The sequence below is a fragment of the Nicotiana attenuata genome, chromosome 6 (genome assembly GCF_001879085.1).
Source record: "Nicotiana attenuata strain UT chromosome 6, NIATTr2, whole genome shotgun sequence".
NCBI classification, from domain to species: domain Eukaryota; kingdom Viridiplantae; phylum Streptophyta; class Magnoliopsida; order Solanales; family Solanaceae; genus Nicotiana; species Nicotiana attenuata.
The window spans coordinates 77,146,519-77,167,148 of record NC_031994.1 but is presented as its reverse complement, the minus strand read 5'-3'; the positions used below and the strand labels follow the sequence as shown (position 1 = coordinate 77,167,148).

The following is a 20,630-nucleotide window of genomic DNA, read 5'->3' as shown; positions in this document are numbered from 1 at the left end:
GCGCCATAATGACGCATAACGGGCATTCATGGTACCCTGAATCGACGTGACGATCCATATCTGAACTGACGTAACGCTCCAGTAACGTCCTTGAAACATCGCGTTGTCACCTTGCCATAAGGACCCCGTCCTCACATAATGTCCAGATTTCTCCTCTTGAGTCGACAGGATCCGCCCATTGAGCCCGCCAAAAGGCGATCCCAACGGGCTGAGGGACTAACTGTATGGGTCAAAATCCGACCAAATGGTTATCAATAGGAGTGGTAAGAAGTCGACCCATCCATGGCCGTGCCCACGAAGCGTAATGACGAAGAGTATCACGGCCGTGGCCGAGATAGGGTCATCAGAAGGCTCACACCGTGGAACGTAATATTGGAGCGAATGAGGAAGGGTGCAGTCATGAGGAGGCACGCTGGTTAAGAACCATTGAATAAAAGGAGAAATAGACATTATATAAAGGGGAAAAGGCAGAAGAATAGAGGGGTAAGAGAAACGGAAGAGAAAACTCCTGGGAGAAAAAGGAAGAAGTCAAGATTTCTGATCACAGATCTTGGCATCCCCCATCGATGAATCAATAATGTTAAATCCTGCAGTTGTCAACGAGATTCCTCCCTTATCTTCTTTGCTTGTACAAATATGGAAGAATATATCAAAGATGTAAGCTTATTTTTTTATATTGTGCATCTTGCAATCTTTCTTAAGAACATTTTATAAACTCGGTCCCTTTGATTTTAGTTCCCATCATGTCTAAATCTAAAGTTAATTATATTTAGCTAAGGTTTACCTTCTGTCTCATTATCAATTGATTTTATCAATAAACTCACAAAATTTATTAGCAAAATTAATTAAGTTCTGGTTGGTGGAATTGTACTTTTTAATATTTGAAGACAACAATTTTTTTTGATATTTAACATAAAAGGAAAAAGTAGAAAAGAAAAGTTATTGCCTTTTTTACTTGGTGATTTAGACTTTCGTTCGGTGTTATTACTAGAAAAGATAGTTGCCTAACTCATAAAATTAAAACCATATATCAAAATTATTCAAAATCACAAGTTGAAAGCCATACTTTTTTAAATAAGAAGGACTAAAATCAAGTCACATTAGATCTTTGTTTAATAATAATAATAACTATGTGTATATTGTTTTTATCTATAACTATAAAATGTACATGAATCTATCTATCTATCTATCTATCTATCTATCTATCTATCATATTTTAATAATATTTAATAACTCAAACACGTTGATTAATAATATTTGTAAAAGTTTAAAAAAATTATGCTCATCCATATAGGGCACAACTCGCGTACCCTGAAACTAGTAATAATAAAATTGAATTTTCATGTATTGTAAAATTACTTGGGAGTAAATTAGTTAGTCATGACCTAGTCTAGTTACTTGGTCACCAATATTTGTTACTTGACCACCAAGATTAATTACTTGGTCACCAAGCATTTTTTTTTTTTTATAAATAGAGACTTCTCTACTCATTTGTATTAAATTATCAAGAAAAGTTTATTAATTATCTCTCTCTAAATTTCTCTTATTTTACTTTATATTATATTATTCCATAAGAAGAAACAGTTTGGTATGTTTATATATATCTGACCAACATAAAAAAAAAAAAAAAACTAACTGAGATTTTCTAGTCCAACCCCAATTGGGATTCAGAGGGGCTGTCAACTATATATATAGGATCTGTTATCGTCTGCTTCATCGTATATTGCTTTCCCTTGCGGCAAAGCACACTTTAGAATCTCTGCCTCGTACTTGATTTTTTTTTTCCAGATGGCCGATTCGGGTGGTGGTGCAGAGGCACATGCACGTATGAAACAGTATGAATACCGAGCAAACTCAAATCTTGCCCTAGCCTCCGATTCTCGTCGTCATCGTAATACTCATGAACCGACCGGTGAACCTGAGTCTCTTTATGGCAGAATAGACCCCAAAACATTTGGTGATCGAGCTTACAGAGGTAGACCATCTGAGAAGGATAGGAAGAAAAAGGAGCGGCAATGGGACACACTTGCCTCTGAGCCCAAAAGACGACGACTTCTTCAGGAAGAAAGTGTTCTTAATTCAATTGATGAGGAAGGTGGAGTTTACCAGCCTAAAACTATGGAAACTAGGGCTGCTTATGAAGCCATGCTCAGCCTTATTCAGCAGCAAATTGGCGGACAGCCCTTTAGTGTTGTGAGTGGGGCTGCTGATGAGATATTGGCCGTGTTAAAAGACGGCAACTTTAAGAACCCTGAAAAGAAATTGGAAATTGAAAAGCTGTTAAACCCTATTTCGGACCAGGTGTTTGATGAGTTGGTGTCGATTGGGCGACTCATCACTGACTACCAATTAGATGGTCGCGATGATGGCGATGAAGCTCTTGATTATGATGTTGGTGTAGCAGTTGAGTTTGAGGAGAATGAAGACGAAGAAGAAGATGAAGACAGCGAGATTGATGATGAAGAGGAGGAGGATGTTGTGCCAGAAGCCAATGGTTCTGGCGCTATGCAAATGGGCAGTGGCATTGAGGAAGATGAGATGCAGGAGGCGGATGAAGGAATGGCTTTGAATGTTCAGGACATAGATGCTTATTGGCTTCAAAGAAAGATTTCTCAAGCTTACCAGCAGCAGACGGATCCGCAACAGAGCCAAAAGCTTGCTGAAGAAGTTCTTAAAATTCTTGCTGAAGGGGATGATGATCGCCAAGTAGAAACCAAGCTATTGGTGCATCTCCAATTTGATAAGTTCAGTCTCATCAAATATCTCCTCCAGAACCGGCTTAAGGTAGTATGGTGTACCCGTCTTTCAAGGGCTGAAGACCAAGAGAAAAGGAAGAGAATTGAAGAAGAGATGTTGGCTTTGGGGCAAGATCATGCTGCCATATTAGAGCAGTTGCGCGCGACTAGGGTTACAGCAAAAGAGAAGCAGAAGAATTTGGAAAAAAGCATTAGGGGAGAGGCTCGACGTCTTAAAGACGAGACTGGTGGTGTTGATGGTAATGGGGATAGTAAGGCACTTGTAGATAGAGATGTTGATAATGGTGGGAAGGGTGAGTTGCTTGATCTTGACAGCCTTGCATTTCATCAAGGTGGTTTATTGATGGCAAATAAGACATTAGAGCTTCCAGTGGGGTCTTATAGGATTCATAAGAAGGGGTATGAAGAAGTTCATGTACCAGCATTGAAGTTGAAGCCACTAGCCCCTGGCCAAGAGCTTGTGAAGATATCGTCCATTCCAGAGTGGGCTCAACCAGCATTTAGCGGGATGACCCAATTGAACAAGGTGCAGAGTAAAGTATATGAAACTGCCCTCTTTACCCCAGAGAACATTTTGCTCTGTGCTCCGACTGGTGCTGGGAAGACCAATGTAGCTATGTTTACTATACTTCAGCAAATTGCACTAAACCGCAACGAAGATGGATCATTCAACCACAACAATTATAAGATTGTATATGTGGCACCCGTGAAAGCCCTTGTTGCGGAAGTGGTTGGTAATCTCTCCAAGCGGTTGGAACAATATGGTGTCAAGGTGAAAGAGTTGAGCGGTGATCAAACATTAACTCGTCAACAGATTGAAGAGACTCAAATTATTGTGACTACCCCAGAGAAGTGGGATATTATAACAAGAAAGTCAGGCGATCGCACATATATACAGCTTGTTAAACTTGTTATTATTGATGAGATACATCTCCTTCATGACAATCGAGGGCCTGTCCTGGAGAGTATCATTGCGAGAACTGTTAGACAGATTGAAACCACAAAAGAGCATATTCGGCTTGTTGGATTATCAGCAACTCTTCCAAATTATGAGGACGTGGCTGTGTTTTTGCAAGTTGATCGGAACAAAGGACTCTTTCATTTTGACAATAGCTATAGACCTGTACCGTTGGCTCAACAGTATATTGGTATTACTGTTAAGAAGCCACTGCAGAGATTCCAGTTGATGAATGATGTTTGCTATGAGAAGGTGATTAGTGTTGCAGGAAAACATCAGGTGCTTATTTTTGTCCATTCAAGGAAGGAAACAGCTAAAACAGCTCGGGCAATACGGGATACTGCACTTGCTAATGACACCCTTAGTAAGTTTTTGAAGGAGGATAGTTTAACTCGGGAAATTCTACAGTCTCAAACTGAGCTTATCAAGAGCAATGACCTCAAAGATGTTCTACCATATGGTTTTGCGATTCACCATGCGGGGTTGGCTAGAACTGATCGGCAACTTGTGGAGGAGCTTTTTGCTGCTGGCCATGTGCAAGTTTTGGTTTCAACAGCAACCTTAGCTTGGGGTGTCAATTTACCTGCACATGCTGTCATTATAAAGGGCACTCAGATATACAATCCTGAAAAAGGAGCCTGGACTGAACTCAGTCCCCTTGATGTTATGCAAATGCTTGGCCGTGCGGGAAGGCCTCAATATGACACTTATGGTGAAGGAATCATCATAACTGGACACACTCAATTGCAATATTACCTTTCTTTAATGAATCAGCAGCTTCCTATTGAAAGTCAATTTATATCTAAGTTGCCTGATCAATTGAACGCAGAGATTGTCCTTGGGACGGTGCAGAATGCCAAAGAGGCATGCAAGTGGCTCCTCTATACTTACCTCTGTGTTCGAATGGTACGAAATCCCACTCTTTATGGTCTCAAAACTGACTTTGCTTTGGAGGAAAGGTGTGCTGACTTGGTTCATTCTGCAGCTACATTACTGGACAAAAACAACCTGATTAAGTATGATAGAAAAAGTGGATATTTTCAGGTGACTGACTTGGGTCGCATTGCTAGCTATTACTACATAACTCATGGGACAATTTCCACATACAACGAGCACTTGAAACCGACGATGGGTGATATTGATCTTTGTAGACTCTTCTCTCTCAGTGAGGAGTTCAAATATGCAACGGTAAGACAAGATGAGAAGATGGAATTGGCAAAGCTTCTGGATCGTGTTCCCGTTCCGATCAGAGACAGTCTTGAGGAGCCCAGTGCCAAGATCAATGTTCTACTGCAGGCATATATTTCGCAGCTGAAGCTTGAAGGGTTGTCTTTGTCATCGGACATGGTTTATATAACTCAGAGTGCAGCACGTCTCATGCGAGCTCTTTTTAAGATAGTTCTGAAAAGAGGATGGGCTCAGTTAGCTGAGAAGGCCTTGAAATGGTGCAAAATGATAAGCAAGAGGATGTGGAGTGTACAGACACCACTTCGCCAATTCCATGGCATACCAAATGAGATCTTGATGAAGTTGGAGAAGAAAGATTTGGCTTGGGAGCGTTATTATGATCTTTCATCACAAGAATTGGGAGAGCTTATTCGGTCCCCGAAGATGGGAAGGACGTTACACAAGTTTATTCATCAGTTCCCAAAGCTGAACCTCACAGCACATGTTCAACCAATTACCCGGTCAGTTTTGAGGGTAGAATTGACTATTACACCAGATTTCCAATGGGACGACAAGGTTCATGGTTTTGTAGAACCTTTCTGGGTGGTTGTTGAAGATGATGATGGCGAATATATTCTTCACTATGAATATTTCATGCTGAAGAAGCAGTATATTGATGAAGACCATACTTTGAACTTCATAGTCCCGATATATGAGCCATTGCCCCCTCAATATTTCATTCGCGTTGTCTCAGACAGATGGCTAGGGTCCGAAACTGTTTTGCCAGTCTCTTTCCGACACCTGATTTTGCCTGAGAAATATCCTCCTCCCACCGAGTTACTAGGCTTACAACCTCTGCCAATAACTGCATTGAGGAATCCAGCATATGAAGCACTTTGTCAAGATTTTAAGCATTTCAATCCGGTTCAGACTCAGGTTTTCACAGTGTTGTACAATTCAGATGACAATGTCTTGGTTGCAGCTCCAACTGGTAGTGGGAAGACCATTTGTGCTGAATTTGCCATATTGAGGAATCATCAGAAAGGACCTGATAGTGCCATGCGTGCTGTGTATATAGCTCCACTAGAGGCTCTTGCCAAGGAGCGATTCAGTGATTGGAAGAAGAAATTTGGAGACTCTCTGGGAATGAGAGTTGTTGAATTAACTGGGGAGACAACCAGTGATCTGAAGCTGTTGGAGAAGGGTCAATTAATTATCAGCACGCCTGAGAAATGGGATGCTTTATCTCGTCGTTGGAAACAGCGTAAGCATGTTCAGCAAGTCAGTCTTTTCATAATCGATGAGTTGCACCTGATTGGTGGTCAAGGTGGCCCAATCCTGGAGGTAATCGTCTCTCGGATGAGATATATCTCAAGCCAGGTTGAGAACACGATCCGGATCGTCAACTTCCCTAGCTAATGCCAAGGATTTGGGAGAATGGATTGGGGCTACATCTCATGGGCTCTTCAACTTTCCTCCTACTGTCAGGCCTGTGCCACTGGAAATACACATTCAGGGTGTTGATATTGCTAACTTTGAAGCTAGGATGCAAGCCATGACAAAGCCCACATATACTGCAATAGTCCGACATGCAAGGAAAGGAAAACCTGCAATCGTGTATGTTCCTACGAGGAAGCATGCACGCTTGACTGCCCTAGATCTGATGACTTATTCAAGCATGGACAGCGAAGACACACCTATGTTTCTGCTACGATCTGCAGAAGAGTTGGAGCCTTTTGTCAACAGGATCAATGAATCTATGCTGAAGGAGACACTCAAATATGGCGTGGGCTACTTGCATGAGGGATTGAGTGGCAATGATCAGGATATAGTGAAGACGTTGTTTGAAACTGGATGGATTCAAGTGTGTGTAATGAACAGTACAATGTGTTGGGGAGTAGCAGTATCTGCACATTTGGTGGTGGTCATGGGAACTCAATACTATGATGGTAGGGAAAATGCACAGTACACTGATTATCCAGTTACTGATTTGTTGCAGATGATGGGTCGTGCTAGTCGTCCTCTTGTAGATAGCTCCGGGAAGTGTATCATCCTCTGCCATGCACCACGGAAGGACTACTATAAGAAGTTCTTGTATGAAGCATTCCCAGTTGAAAGCCATCTGCAGCACTATCTCCATGACAATTTGAATGCTGAGGTGGTTACTGGAGTTATTCAGAACAAGCAGGATGCTGTGAATTACCTAACATGGACCTTCATGTACAGAAGGCTGACACAGAATCCAAATTACTACAATCTGCTGGGTGTTAGCCACAGGCATCTCTCTGACCACCTCTCGCAGCTGGTGGAGAATGCTATCAGTGACTTGGAGGCAAGCAAATGTGTCGCCGTTGAGGAGGAATTTTTGCTTTCACCTTTGAATCTTGGCATGATAGCGTCATATTATTATATCAGTTACACGACAATAGAGCGTTTTAACTCTTCTTTGACCTCCAAAACGAAGTTGAAGGGCTTGCTGGAAATATTGGCTTCAGCTTCGGAATATGAACAGTTGCCTATTCGACCAGGTGAGGAGGAGTTGATAAGAAGGTTGATTCATCACCAGCGTTTCTCTTTTGAGAATCCGATATACACAGATCCTCACATAAAGGCTAATGCTCTTTTGCAAGCCCATTTCTCTAGGCAAGTGGTGGGTGGCAATCTTGCTTCTGACCAGCAAGAGGTGCTTGTTTGTGCTACTAGGCTGCTTCAAGCAATGGCTGATGTTATTTCCAGCAATGGATGGTTTAGTCTAGCAATTCTAGGAATGGAGGTAAGCCAGATGGTGACACAGGGAATGTGGGAACGTGACTCTGTGCTTCTCCAGGTTCCACACTTCACAGAGGAATTGGCTAGCAAGTGCCTAGAAAATCCAGGAAAGAGTATAGAGACAGTGTTTGATTTAGTGAAGATGAAAGTTGACGAGAAGCGTGAGCTCTTTCAAGTGTCGGACTTAGAGCTTATGGATATTGAACGGTTCTGTAATCGGTTTCCAGACATTGATTTGACATATGATGTGCTGGAGAGTGATAATGTGAGGGCTGGAGACAATGTAAGTGTGCAGGTAACCGTTGAGCGAGATATTAAGGGTAGAGCAGAGGTTGGGCCTGTTTTTGCACCCAGATATCCTAAAGCCAAGGAAGAAGGATGGTGGCTTGTTGTTGGCGATACAAAGAGCAACCGATTACTGGCCATTAAGAGAGTTACGTCCCTCCAAAGGAAGTGTAGTGTCAAGCTGGAGTTTGCTGCGCCTGCAGAAGCTGGAACGAGGACCTACACACTATTTTGTCTGCGACTCTTATTTTCTGGCCGGTGATCAGGAATATAGTTTTACTCTTGATGTTAAAGAAGCAATGGCTGAAGATGACAATGGTAAGAGATTGATGTAGCGTTTCTTTTCTTTTTTTGAGAACATACTCTAAATGCTTAATTTATTAGTATAGGTTTGGTAATTGGTTTGAAATGCTGGTGGGATGGCATGTCATGTTTTATTTGATATCAGTATTGGTTTTCTCTCACTTAGAGGTTTCTGATTCTACCTTGTCCCTTCCCTGTCAACCCTTTACCACTAGGTACAATATATAGGGAAGCTTATTTGTACCACAAAGCTAATTGTAATAAAAGAATCTAGTACATTAGATTATGTGTACATCATTTGTAAAACATTCTTAAGTTAACTAGTCAGTACGCTGCTAGAAACGGCATATTATAGTGGCTTTCTGCTAAAGATACGCTTAAATCAAAAGCAATTTCATTTCACTTGTTTCACTGCTCCCTCTTTCATGAGCAAATATGCAGAGGCAACAAACAACAACAATAGATTAATCCTACAAATGGGATTTGGGGAGGGTAATATTTACGCAAATCTTACCCCTCTCTTATGATTGTAAAGAGACATGTTTCATAATTTAAAAAAAAAGATTTAATTAGGGGAGATTCAATAGACAACCATGGACTCTAAAACCCACGAAATTCTAAGCTACTAACCTTGAGATATGCTCCTAAAACATGGCTTAGAGAGTTACCAATATACTAATCAAAAGAAGTGCCAAGAAGGTCTAGCTAAAATATGAGAAAATGACATTGTTAACCGCTCTCAAAATAATAGCCGGAAAAATGTATATTTTTTTTTATATATTTTTACATTCTGTATGTTATATACAAAAATAATATAAATGTTAAAACACCTTTTCGGCTACCAAATATAATAGTAGTTTCTGGCGCGAGCTAAAAGTGAAAAAATTCCTAAACTAAAGTGGCAAGATGAGGCCTCGAAAAGCTTGATGTTTGAGTTTCATTCAAGTAGAAGGATTGAGGAACGTAATGTAAATTGAAAGGGTCGAAGAATTTTTTTGTTTTTTAATTAAAACTAAGGACTTTAAAGGTTAAATGTCTTGGGAATTATAGTGTGGACATTGGACAAACAGTTTGTATGGGGTCAAATTTGATCGTCAGCATCCCTACGCCAGAGGGTACGTCCAATGAGTGCATGCCGACTAACATAGCGGGCACGACTCGGACGTGGGGACGAAAGCGACATCGTTTAGGACTCAGTGTCTTCACTAGGGAGACGTCACCTGTCTTTGTAACTTTTTGATTCTTTCGAGGAAGGTCTCTTATTATATAAAGGAGACCTTCACATTGTAAAAGGGGGACTCGGATCTAATACAACTCTCTGATTTTCTGTCTCTCTCTCTATCTCTACCTCAAACAAACATATTTTGTTAAGTTCATATTATCACTTTGCAATACCAGACCTTTAACAATAATATCATCTTTGCATCTCTAGGTTTATTATATTTGATTACGATTTACCCTTTTCTTATTTTCGATTGTTTTCTAGCTTACAAAGTATATTGCTAACTTTTGAGCCAAACAATTTGGCGCCGTCTGTGGGGATTTCGAGAATCAAAATCATAGTATCCACCTAGAGAACAACCAACTACCATTCTCTGAACCACACAAACACAAAAAATGGCTGAGAATAATCCAAGATCAAAAGCTATATTGGGTGTCACTACCAATCTCCTTGGCCCTCTCAACGAGGCCAGTGACGATGGCATCCTGAATGCAACCCCTAGTATCACATCGGGTGCGGAGATCTCACCTTCCCCATCCGAAGATCTGACGATCTTGCACGAAAAGGGAGCTTCCACATCTGCGGCTATGGAAGCACCCTCAGCGGTCAAGAAGCTACTGGAAAGATGGCTAACAAGCACTCTGAGTGGCTTGGTTGAGAGGTCACCACAAAGTAACATTAGGTGTACACCAACGGTAGATACCACTGCTGCCGCGGGCGAACCGGAAGTTGCACTAGCAAATAACGAACCCGTCGAGACACAGACCAACGATGGCACGCTAACAGCCATCCTAAAGAAGATGGAAGAAATGGAAAATGAAAACAAGGCGCTCCGCGATCAGATGAAGGAACATCAGGAGAGGGTCGACAAGATCCCCGGTGCCCCCAAGTTGCTACCAAAACGCGACGTGGGAAGGTTCGTTGAACAACCATACACTGAAGAAGCTGCCCCTCACTCCACCCCAAAAACCTTCAAGATGCCACCCTACTTGAGGGTATATGACGGAACCACTGATCCCGAGGATCATCTTATCCACTACGTCACCGCTGTGAAGGGCAATGACCTATCGAAGGAACAGGTACCGTCGGTACTGCTGAAGAAGTTTGGCGAGACGTTGACAGGAGGGGCTTTAACATGGTACTCTCAGCTACCAGCTAAGGCAATATCAACGTTCGAGGAAATGGCGGACAAGTTCGTCACAGCCCATGCAGGCGCGAAGAAAGCGGAGGCCAGGGTCAACGACATCTTCGCCATCAGGCAAACTGCAGGAGAGGAACTCAGGGACTTCCTAGCAAGGTTTAACAGAGTAAGGATGAGTCTACCAAACGTATCGGAAGGTATGGCAGTCGTCGCTTTCTAGAACGGGCTAAGCAGGGATGGTTCAAGGGCAACCAAGAAGTTGCTGAGCCGCCTCATGAAATATCCCCCTACCACATGGGAGGAAATCCACAACGCCTATTGCGCTGAGGTACAAGCGGACGAGGAAGATCTTAATGGGCCGACCCAACGGCTAACAGCGATACACCCACAAACGAGGACAGATCGACGGAACGAAGGACGACGAGAACAACTCCCTCGCTCCAACAGAGATCGACATCAGCCATACACCAGATCCTCCCATCCGCCACCAAGGCATACAGACACGCTACAACGACATGTCGCCCCACTTCGAAACGAAAGAGGTACGCCCCCTTTATTATCCGCCCATAACTTTTATGTGTCCCCTTCAGAAATAGTGTACGCACTGGANTGCTAAGAAAGGGACAATGGGGTTACAGTGGAATGAGGAATGCGTCGAGGCCTTAGAAAATTGAAAGCGTACCTATCTTCGCCGCCACTGCTGGCCAAAGAAAATCCAGGCGAGCCCCTGCCGGTATACTTGGCCATATCCGAGGTCGCCGTCAGCGTAGTCCTAGTTCGTGAAAACGAAGGTACGCAATCTCCTATTTACTATATTAGCAAAACCTTAGTGGACGCCGAAACACGGTATCCACACCTTGAAAAATTAGCTTTGGCATTGGTCGTAGCTTCACGGAAGCTCCGGCCCTATTTCCAATGCCACCCAATAAAAGTAGTGACAACCTTCCCCTTGAGAAGTATCCTACACAAGCCTGAGTTATCAGGCAGACTCGCCAGATGGGCCATAGAGCTCAGTGAGCACGATATCTCATATCATCCCAGAAACGCCATCAAGTCGCAAGTACTTGCCGACTTCATAGCCGATTTCAGCGCAGAGATACTACCAGAGGCAGAACTAGAGGCACGTCGTGCCCCCTCCAATGCCGACCTATGGACTCTTTACACTGATGGCGCCACTAACGCCTCGGGATCTGGACTGTGACTCGTTCTCGAGGTCCCCACGGGCTAAACAATTCGCCAGTCCATACGATGCCCCGAGACGACTAACAACAAAGCCGAGTACGAGGCTGTTATTGCAGGTTTGAAGCTAGCCATCAAGTATGGAGCTCGACGACTCGTTCTCCATTGCAACTCTCAACTCGTGGTGAACCAGGTCACTGGGACATACCAAATCAAGGAGCAGAGGTTACAAAAATACCGGTCAGAAATTCACAGGTTAATAACCGAGTTCGGCGAGTGCCGCCTCGAACAAGTTCTGAGAGCACGGAACGTTTAAGCAGACGGCCTAGCGAAACTGGCCGCAGCCACTAAGAACTTCAACAAAGAAAGCGTGGTCACCCTCCTCCATTCAGCCATTGATCACACTGAGGTACTCTCTTTAAACTTGACTTGGGACTGGCGCAACCAGTTTGTATCCTATATGCAGGATGGAACAGTCCCACTCGACAAAAAAGAAGCCAAGAAGCTCCGCGTACAGGCAGCCCGGTATTGCCTGATAAACCAAGAGCTCTACAAAAGGACGTTTGGCGGACCCCTAGCCAAATGTCTAGGGCCGCAACAAACGCGACCAGTGCTCGAAGAGGTACACGAAGGTCATTGCGGCGCCCATACAGGTAACCGCGCCCTCGTGCGCTGCATAATACGAGCTGGCTATTATTGGCCCACTATGAAGAAAGACGCAGCGGAATATGTTCGTCGATGCGAACAATGCTAAGTATGCCCCCATGATACACCAACCAGGAGAACCACTTCACTCGGTCACTTCCCTATGGCCCTTCATCAAATGGGGAATGGACATAGTCGGTCCCCTACCAGCGGGACGAGGAAAGGTACGATTTCTGTTAGTTTTAACTGACTATTTTTCCAAGTGGGTGGAAGCAGGAGCGTACTCCCAAATACGCGAACAAGAAGTCATCGCCTTCATATGGAAGAATATCATCTGCCGTTTCGGCATCCCCAAGGAAATCAGCTGCGACAACGGACGGCAATTCATCGGCCAGAAGACAACAGAATTCTTCGACAAATGGCGTATCAAACGGATACTATCCACGCCATATCACCCCGCCGCCAACGACCAAGCAGAGTCTTCCAATAAAACAATACTGAACATACTAAAGAAGAAACTCGAGGAAGCCAAAGGGCTATGGCCCGAGCTACTACCGAAAGTGTTATGGGCACACCGAACCACGCCTAAATCCTCCACAAGGGAAACGCCGTACTCACTGGTCTACGAAACCGATGCGGTCATACCGGTCGAAGTCGACGAACCAAGCTTAAGGTATTCACATACCAGCGGAGCTGAGAACGACGTAAACAGACTTCAAGACCTCGACGAGGCAGAGGAAAGAAGAGAAATAGCCTACATAAGAATGGTGGCTCAGAAACAACAAGTCGAAAGATACTACAACAAGAGAGCCAAAATAAGACCACTCAAAGTGGGGGACTACGTCCTCAGAGCCAAAACATTAGCATCAAAGGACCCAACCGAAGGAAAACTGGGCAACAACTAGGACGGACCCTACAAAATCACAGCGGCAGCAAGTAAAGGAGCATTTTAATTAGAAACAATGGAAGGAAAAACGCTCCAAAACAATTGGAACGTCGCCCACCTCAAGTATTTCCATTTCTGAAAGGCGTCTCCCGAGTCGCACTCTTTTTCCCTCACCCGGGTTTTATCCCAATTGGGTTTCTCGGGGAGGTTTTTAACGAGGCGACAGAGGGGACACCTGGAGATATTTGAGAAACAAGTTTATCATACCAGCCACTCCATACGTCCTCCCGACTGGCATGACAACGGGACTGGACTAGCATGATCTCCAATGTATGAACGGCTACGGCCATCTCCAATGTATGAACGGCTACGACCATCTCCAATGTATGAACGGCCACGGCCATCTCCAATGTATGAACGGCTACGACCATCTCCAATGTATGAACGGCTACGGCCATCTCCAATGTATGAACGGCTAAGGCCATCAAAAATATATAATGGCTAAGGCCATCGGCATCGTCGATAAGTCGGCCCAGCTCGACTACGACGTCAAATAACTCGACGATAGTCGAAGTTACGCACATGGCTAAGGCCATCGAAAATATATAATGGCTAAGGCCATCGGCGTCGTCGATAAGTCGGCCCAGCTCGACTACGACGTCAAATAACTCGACGACAGTCGAAGTTACGCACATGGCTAAGGCCATCAAAAATATATAATGGCTAAGGCCATCGGCGTCGTCGATAAGTCGGCCCAGCTCGACTACGACGTCAAATAACTCGACGACAGTCGAAGTTACGCACATGGCTAAGGCCATCAAAATATATAATGGCTAAGGCCATCGGCGTCGTCGATAAGTCGGCCCAGCTCGACTACGACGTCAAATAACTCGACGATAGTCGAAGTTACGCACATGGCTAAGGCCATCAAAAATATATAATGGCTAAGACCATCGACGTAGATAAGTCGGCCCAGCTCGACTACGACGTCAAATAACTCGACGACAGTCGAAGTTACATGCATGGCTAAGGCCATCAACGTTATAATGGCTAAGGCCATCGACGTCGATAAGTCGGCCCAGCTCGAATACGACCCAAATAACTCGATGACAGTCGAAGTTACGCACGTGGCTAAGGCCATCAACGGTATAATGGCTAAGGCCATCGACGCCGATAAGTCGACCCAGCTCGACTATGACAGTGGGTACCTCGACGATAGTCGAAGCTGTGCACGCGGTTAAGGCTATCAACAACATTAAGGCCGAAAATAAAAGGTACCAAAAGAAAAGAATAACAGCAAAAGTATAACTTCCATTATCATCCAAAAATACATGTACAAAAGGACCTATTTACGTCTCCAAAAACAACAAAACAAAATGAATACAAGTCCTAAGAGGCTTCGCCATTCTGTTCACCGCCCCCCGTCGGACCGCCATCTCGTCCGCCGCCGTCCTCGGCCTGATAGGCCGCAGAGATCCAAGAGCCGGATTCTAGACGGTTGACATCTTCGGAGTTATAACCCGCCCGGTCTGGGGAATCAGAACTATACCCACAAGTTTCACGGGCGACACGGGCTATGCGCCGTTGCTCCTGAACCTCCGCCTCAGTAGCTCGACCCGCAGCTAAGAACTCCTCGAATACGACCAATCTAGCCTCGGCGTACACCCACATATCATGCGCCTCACGATGCGCATCCTCATCAGGCCTCGGTGCAGCAGTCCGCTTAAGGACTTCAATCTCAGCAGCCTTGGCATCGAGTTCGGTAGTCATAGCGGCAACCTTGATCCGCAAATCAGCAGCTTCCGCCGCTACCCCACGGCCAACCTCCAACTCTTCCTCCTTAGACTGGAGAAGAGTCTCCAGCTCAATGTTCCGAGCCAGGGCGGTCATCAGCTGCTCGTCGATCTGCTCCAACTCGGCCACCCTCCGTTTCAGCTGGGCCTCAGACTGCTCCAAACCCTCACGGAAAACCCGAAATTCCGGGTCCTGCTTGAGTAGGTCCGCCAGCGCCTGATGCTTGACGCGGCACCGCCGATATTTCTTTACCACCTTGTTAAAGGTGGCTGCCTTCCTTTGCGCTCGCCGCCCCCTCTCTATCTCCAAGATAAGAGTCTAAAGAAGAGGAAAAGGAGGAAAGGCAAGTCAGTATGCATCAAAATTTACTTTACGGTGCATGAAGAAAATCGAAAAATACCTGCAAGGCCGCACCGGCAACCCTCCGGGATAGTTCCTCGTCGCTAACCCCTTTTAACATTTCACGCCCAGCGGCCGCATATAGCAGGGTCATATCCGCTGCGGCCTGCTCGCTGTGTTGCAACAGGTTATACCCTCCTGGGATCAGAATTCGGCGGTTGGATCTACCTGCCGTCATCCCCACACGGGCCGAACCCCGTGTTAACACATCTGCATCCGCTTGGGCAGCCTCAGGGCCCACCCTCTCGGTATCATCGCCCGCTTCTCCAACGGCAANGCAGCCGACGAGCCGCTCTCCGGAATGCGTGTGGGGCTGGCATCGAGAAGCGCCCCCCTTGGGGAGCCGACCTCCCGGAACGGATGGCATCTGCCATAAAAACTGGCCTCGACTCCTGACGGGGCTCGCTCGCTCCCTCGTCTTCTGCGGCTATCCCCTTGCTGGTTATCAACCGGCGTCTTTTCCTTTCCGGCGGCTCCTTGCTCTCAGAAGTTTCCTCCACAGCCCGTGGAGATGGCATTGAAGGAGTCACTTCCCTCATGGACGCCGCCACGGGCAGCGTTGAGGAACCTCCGCAGCGCCATCACTGGGCGAGCCACAGGGTATATATCCATCTTCAGAGTCAGTCCCCGCCCCAGGTGAGGTGACGACGTTCTTCTTTTTCTTCTTCTTCTTAGGGGCGCTCCGACCTGCCAACGCAAAAAAGTCAAGTGACAAGAACGTAGGGAACTCCCAAACCGTAGCCAAAGAATTACCTGACGGGCCGTACTGTTGAAGAAATGCAGCCCAGGTACGGCATTCCTCCGCATAAGGTATTATTCTTTCCACCCATGATTTAATGTCATCAGTAGACTGGGGTGGAGAAGCCCTCACTGCGGATATAAAAAAAAAGAGGAGAAAAGCAAAGAAATTACAATGGTCGTATGGTCAAAAGCGCAAGCAGTCCTGAATTCTATGAGTAGAAATACTTACGTTCTGGATTCCATCTTTCTGGGAACCCTTCAGGATTTGACACCAGGTGCTCCGTCCTATGTAGAAATATTTACGCCAAAAGCGGCGGTTGGGCTTATCATCGGCTTTAACAACCAAGCCCCTTGTGCCACGGCTTTTTAACTGCAGCATGGTACCCCTCAGGTAACCAGGGCTGAAAAACTGCAGGAGGTGGTGGACCGAGACGCTGCACTCAGCCCTGGCCGCATAAGTAGTCATAATACGGCACACCTTCAAGGTGTAGGGAGTGAGCTGAGCCAGAGACACATTGTAAAATCGGCAAAGCTCCTCCGTCAGAGGGTAGATTGGAAGATTGTAACCGATCAAGAACGGGTACTCATAGAATGTGTAGTATCCAGGCCGGTGCACATTGGCATAGTCCGTCCCGGCCGGAACCATTTCCACGTGGTCCGGAATATGATACGTCTCTCGAAGATCATCTAAGTGGGATTGTAATAAAACGTTGTTCTCCCAGGGAAGGTCTGGGCTTTTAGTTGGAAAATCCCTGCGAACATGCATCTCCTTCGGAAGGACGTTGTCTACACTGAGAGGAACAAGGGCCTTTTCCCCTTCACCACCGGAAGATGGCGGAACCCTAGACGGGGCATCATCTTTAGCCTTTTTACTACTCTGTCCACGTTTTGTCATGATTATGTTGCGTAAGAAACGAAGCACTGACGATAGGAAGTGTGGTTTCAGCAGAAGTGGGAGAGTCCCTCACGAAATAACGGTTACAGGAAAGGAAGACAAAGGAGTAAATCGAAAAATGCTTTCTGAAGGCTTGAAAGGTGAATCGAATCGAACCTCTCTCCTACTTATAGGGATAAGTTGCGCAGAAATCAAAGAGTCATGATTCAAAACGTGCGCGGGAAACCAAAATGTCCTATCACCCTCTGAACCGCCTCGGGGGCAAATATAATGATGACGCATACAGGCGATGACGTCATTCCAAAAAGGAAGCCACGCGTCAGTGACTCTACAACGTCATATATTTCATCTCCTTCATATTGCCGCCCCTGGTCGAGGTCAAATTCTCCTAAGCCGAGGTTCGCATTTCCGCCCATCGAAGACGCCCCTCGAATGCGTCTCCAACGAGCGGAGGGACTAACTGTATGGGGTCAAATTTGATCGTCAGCATCCCTACGCCAGAGGCTACGTCCAATGAGTGCACGCCGACTAACGTAGCGGGCACGACTGGGACGTGGGGACGAAAGCGACATCGTTTAGGACTCAGTGTCTTCACTAGGGAGACGTCACCTGTCTTTGTAACTTTTTGATTCTTTCGAGGAAGGTCTCTTATTATATAAAGGAGACCGTCACATTGTAAAAGGGGGACTCGGATCTAATACAACTCTCTGATTTTCTGTCTCTCTCTCTATCTCTACCTCAAACAAACATATTTTGTTAAGTTCATATTATCACTTTGCAATACCAGATCTATAACAATAATATCATCTTTGCATCTCTAGGTTTATTATATTTGATTACGATTTACCCTTTTCTTATTTTCGATTGTTTTCTACCTTACAAAGTATATTGCTAACTTTTGAGCGAAACACAGTTCAATTTGCGTCAATTGAAAAAGAAAAAAAAGGTAAAAATTGCACGGGGCGCCCTATTTGATCGCCCCCATTTAACCTATACCTATTTTTTTTAAACTTTTAACTTCTACCCACTTTTTAAATAACTTCAACCCCCTTTCTCCTCCTCCTTCTCTTCCTTTGTTTTCTTCTTCTTCTTCTTCTTCTTCTTTCTTCTGCTGCTGTTGGTGCTGCTATGGAACTTCTGTTATTAAAATTTTGTGTAGACATATCTGGTTCAATGATAAGACGAAAATTTTCTTACACTACTGTATTCCAGTCAAGAAATACGAATGGATCTGCAAGTGGTCATTGTTTGGCACCATGTCCTTTTTCACCCTTAACTTCAGGCTGAAGTGAAAGCAATTCACCATAAATTTAGCATCTTGCCCATGACAAGGAAACACCAAGTTACTTGTATAGTTGTATGCAATAAGAAATAAAATGTCCATTGCTTATATAGTGCTGAAATTTTTACAAATGAACTAAATAACTCGACAGTTACAAAACAAAAACTTCAGCTCTAGAGCTGAAGTTCGCCAGTTACAAAAATAAAAACGTCAGCTCTAGAGCTGAAGTTCGCCAGTTACAAAACAAAAACTTCAGCTCTAGAGCTGAAGTTCGCCAGTTACAAAAACAAAAACTTTAGCAATGCAAAGAGAGAACAAAACTTCAGCTACTATGCTTAAGTTCAGCAATTACAAATAAAAACTTCAGCACACTTGGTTAAGCACACTTGCTACTTCAGGCTCGTCTACTAGAATGCTGAAGTTTTGCGTGATTGTCATTGCTACTTCAGCCCCGTATGCTGAAGTTATGCGAAAAAGCGGGTACGCTTGCAATTTTTTTTGCAAAGCAGGCACAAGTTAAAACGTGACACAAAAAACAGGTATAAATGCAAATCCTCCCAAAAAAGGCCTGATAAGGCATTAATGGAACTTTTGTGAACCTCTCAAATTGGAGAATGTCAGATAGGTGCTTATCAAATTGAAATGACACCTCGGTAATTGAATTAGTCTAAAGGTTGCAATTTTAAATTATACTGTTTATATTAGGTGCAAATTTTTAATTTCATTTACTGTCCTCACTCTTTCACATTTAGCTGCCCTTCTATTCACGGGGTGAAACTCCAATAAAAAAAACGAGAAATTTTATTTTGTGTCTCACATTGCACATCATACTTATGTGAGGCCCTTGTTACTGACAAGTGAATTCATGAGTCCCATTTATTTACTTTGAAGATAAAATTAGTAAGGCAATTTAAAAGTTATTTAATATGCCTAACTAAGAACAAAAATAAGTATTAACATACTAATCAAAATGGTAAGAAAATATATGCATTTTAAAAAGCTAAGCGTTCTTATCCTTCCGGCAATATTACAGAAGCTAAAACATATACTTGAGTTGGAAAAATATGCTAACTTATAATCTTTTTTTTTTTTGGGTATGAAGACAGAACTTTATTTAACAATATTTTCTAGAATTTTTTTTAGACAGTTTCTCGATTTGTGCGTATCATTCTTCCGCAAGGACTTTGCTAATCGGATGTTTCCAAAGGAACAAACTTTGTTTAACAATAATCTCCAAATCAATTGACAAGAGCTTGAAAAAATCAGCATCTTGATATGCTTAATGATAATTAAATATGTCAAAAAGTAAGAAAAGTTATTATTGCTTGTTTAGAAAAGTAACTCCCATTAGTATAATAGAGATGGACAATTGCATAATTGTAAGATAAGAAAATAATATAAAACGATCAATGCTTATTAACTCATCAAATTGTTATTTGCTAGTATTCTTCAAGCTTCTCGCAAACAATATAATTTCAATCCATCCGTGGAGCCAAAAACTCCATTGTTGAAATAATTACAATCACCATCAGTCCCATCTCAATTACTAATTAGGATACAAAACTAATTCTCCGAACCATTGAAATAAATATTTCTTCCGGTGATGCATGAACTTTGGCTCTCAATACAACCTCCGACTAGTTAGCAGAAGCCTGAGTCAATAGTTGTGTAAAGCTAGTATTGGAACCTTCTTATAACTGCATCAATGAATTTAATGGAAAAGAAAACAAACTAATACCAATAAATAAATAAAAATATAAAGACCGGCCACCAGCAAACTAAGAAAATTAAAATTTGATTGTTTAGAGATTGAACCTCAAGACTTGAGCCCAAGAATCGTTGCTCGTGTTGTTGCATTGCTCTAGCTTTTAAAATCTTTTGTGGTGCCCTCTTCTTTTTTTGCTCAAGTTTTAGTTTCAATCTTCCATATCCACTTCCTTTACCCTTCTTCTTAATTGGATCGAAAACTCGATCATTAGTTCCTGAAGGACTAGTAGATGTAGTAAATTTGGGATAGATCTTATGAGTACCTTCTGCATATAACTCACTTTGGAGTTTAGTAATCTCAACCTTTGCTTGATACAAATACATTCTAGCAATTTTTTCAGACTCGGCATCGTGTTTGCAGTTAAAGTCATAACAACAAGTGATTCTGTCATCAAATCTTTTAAGCGAATAGCCATAGATGAAGTTGGTGATTTCTTCCTA

At 43.8% G+C, this 20,630-nt stretch overlaps 1 pseudogene; it reads left to right on the top strand.

The window, feature by feature from the left end:
• Positions 1,750 to 8,601, top strand: LOC109227264 (annotated as a pseudogene).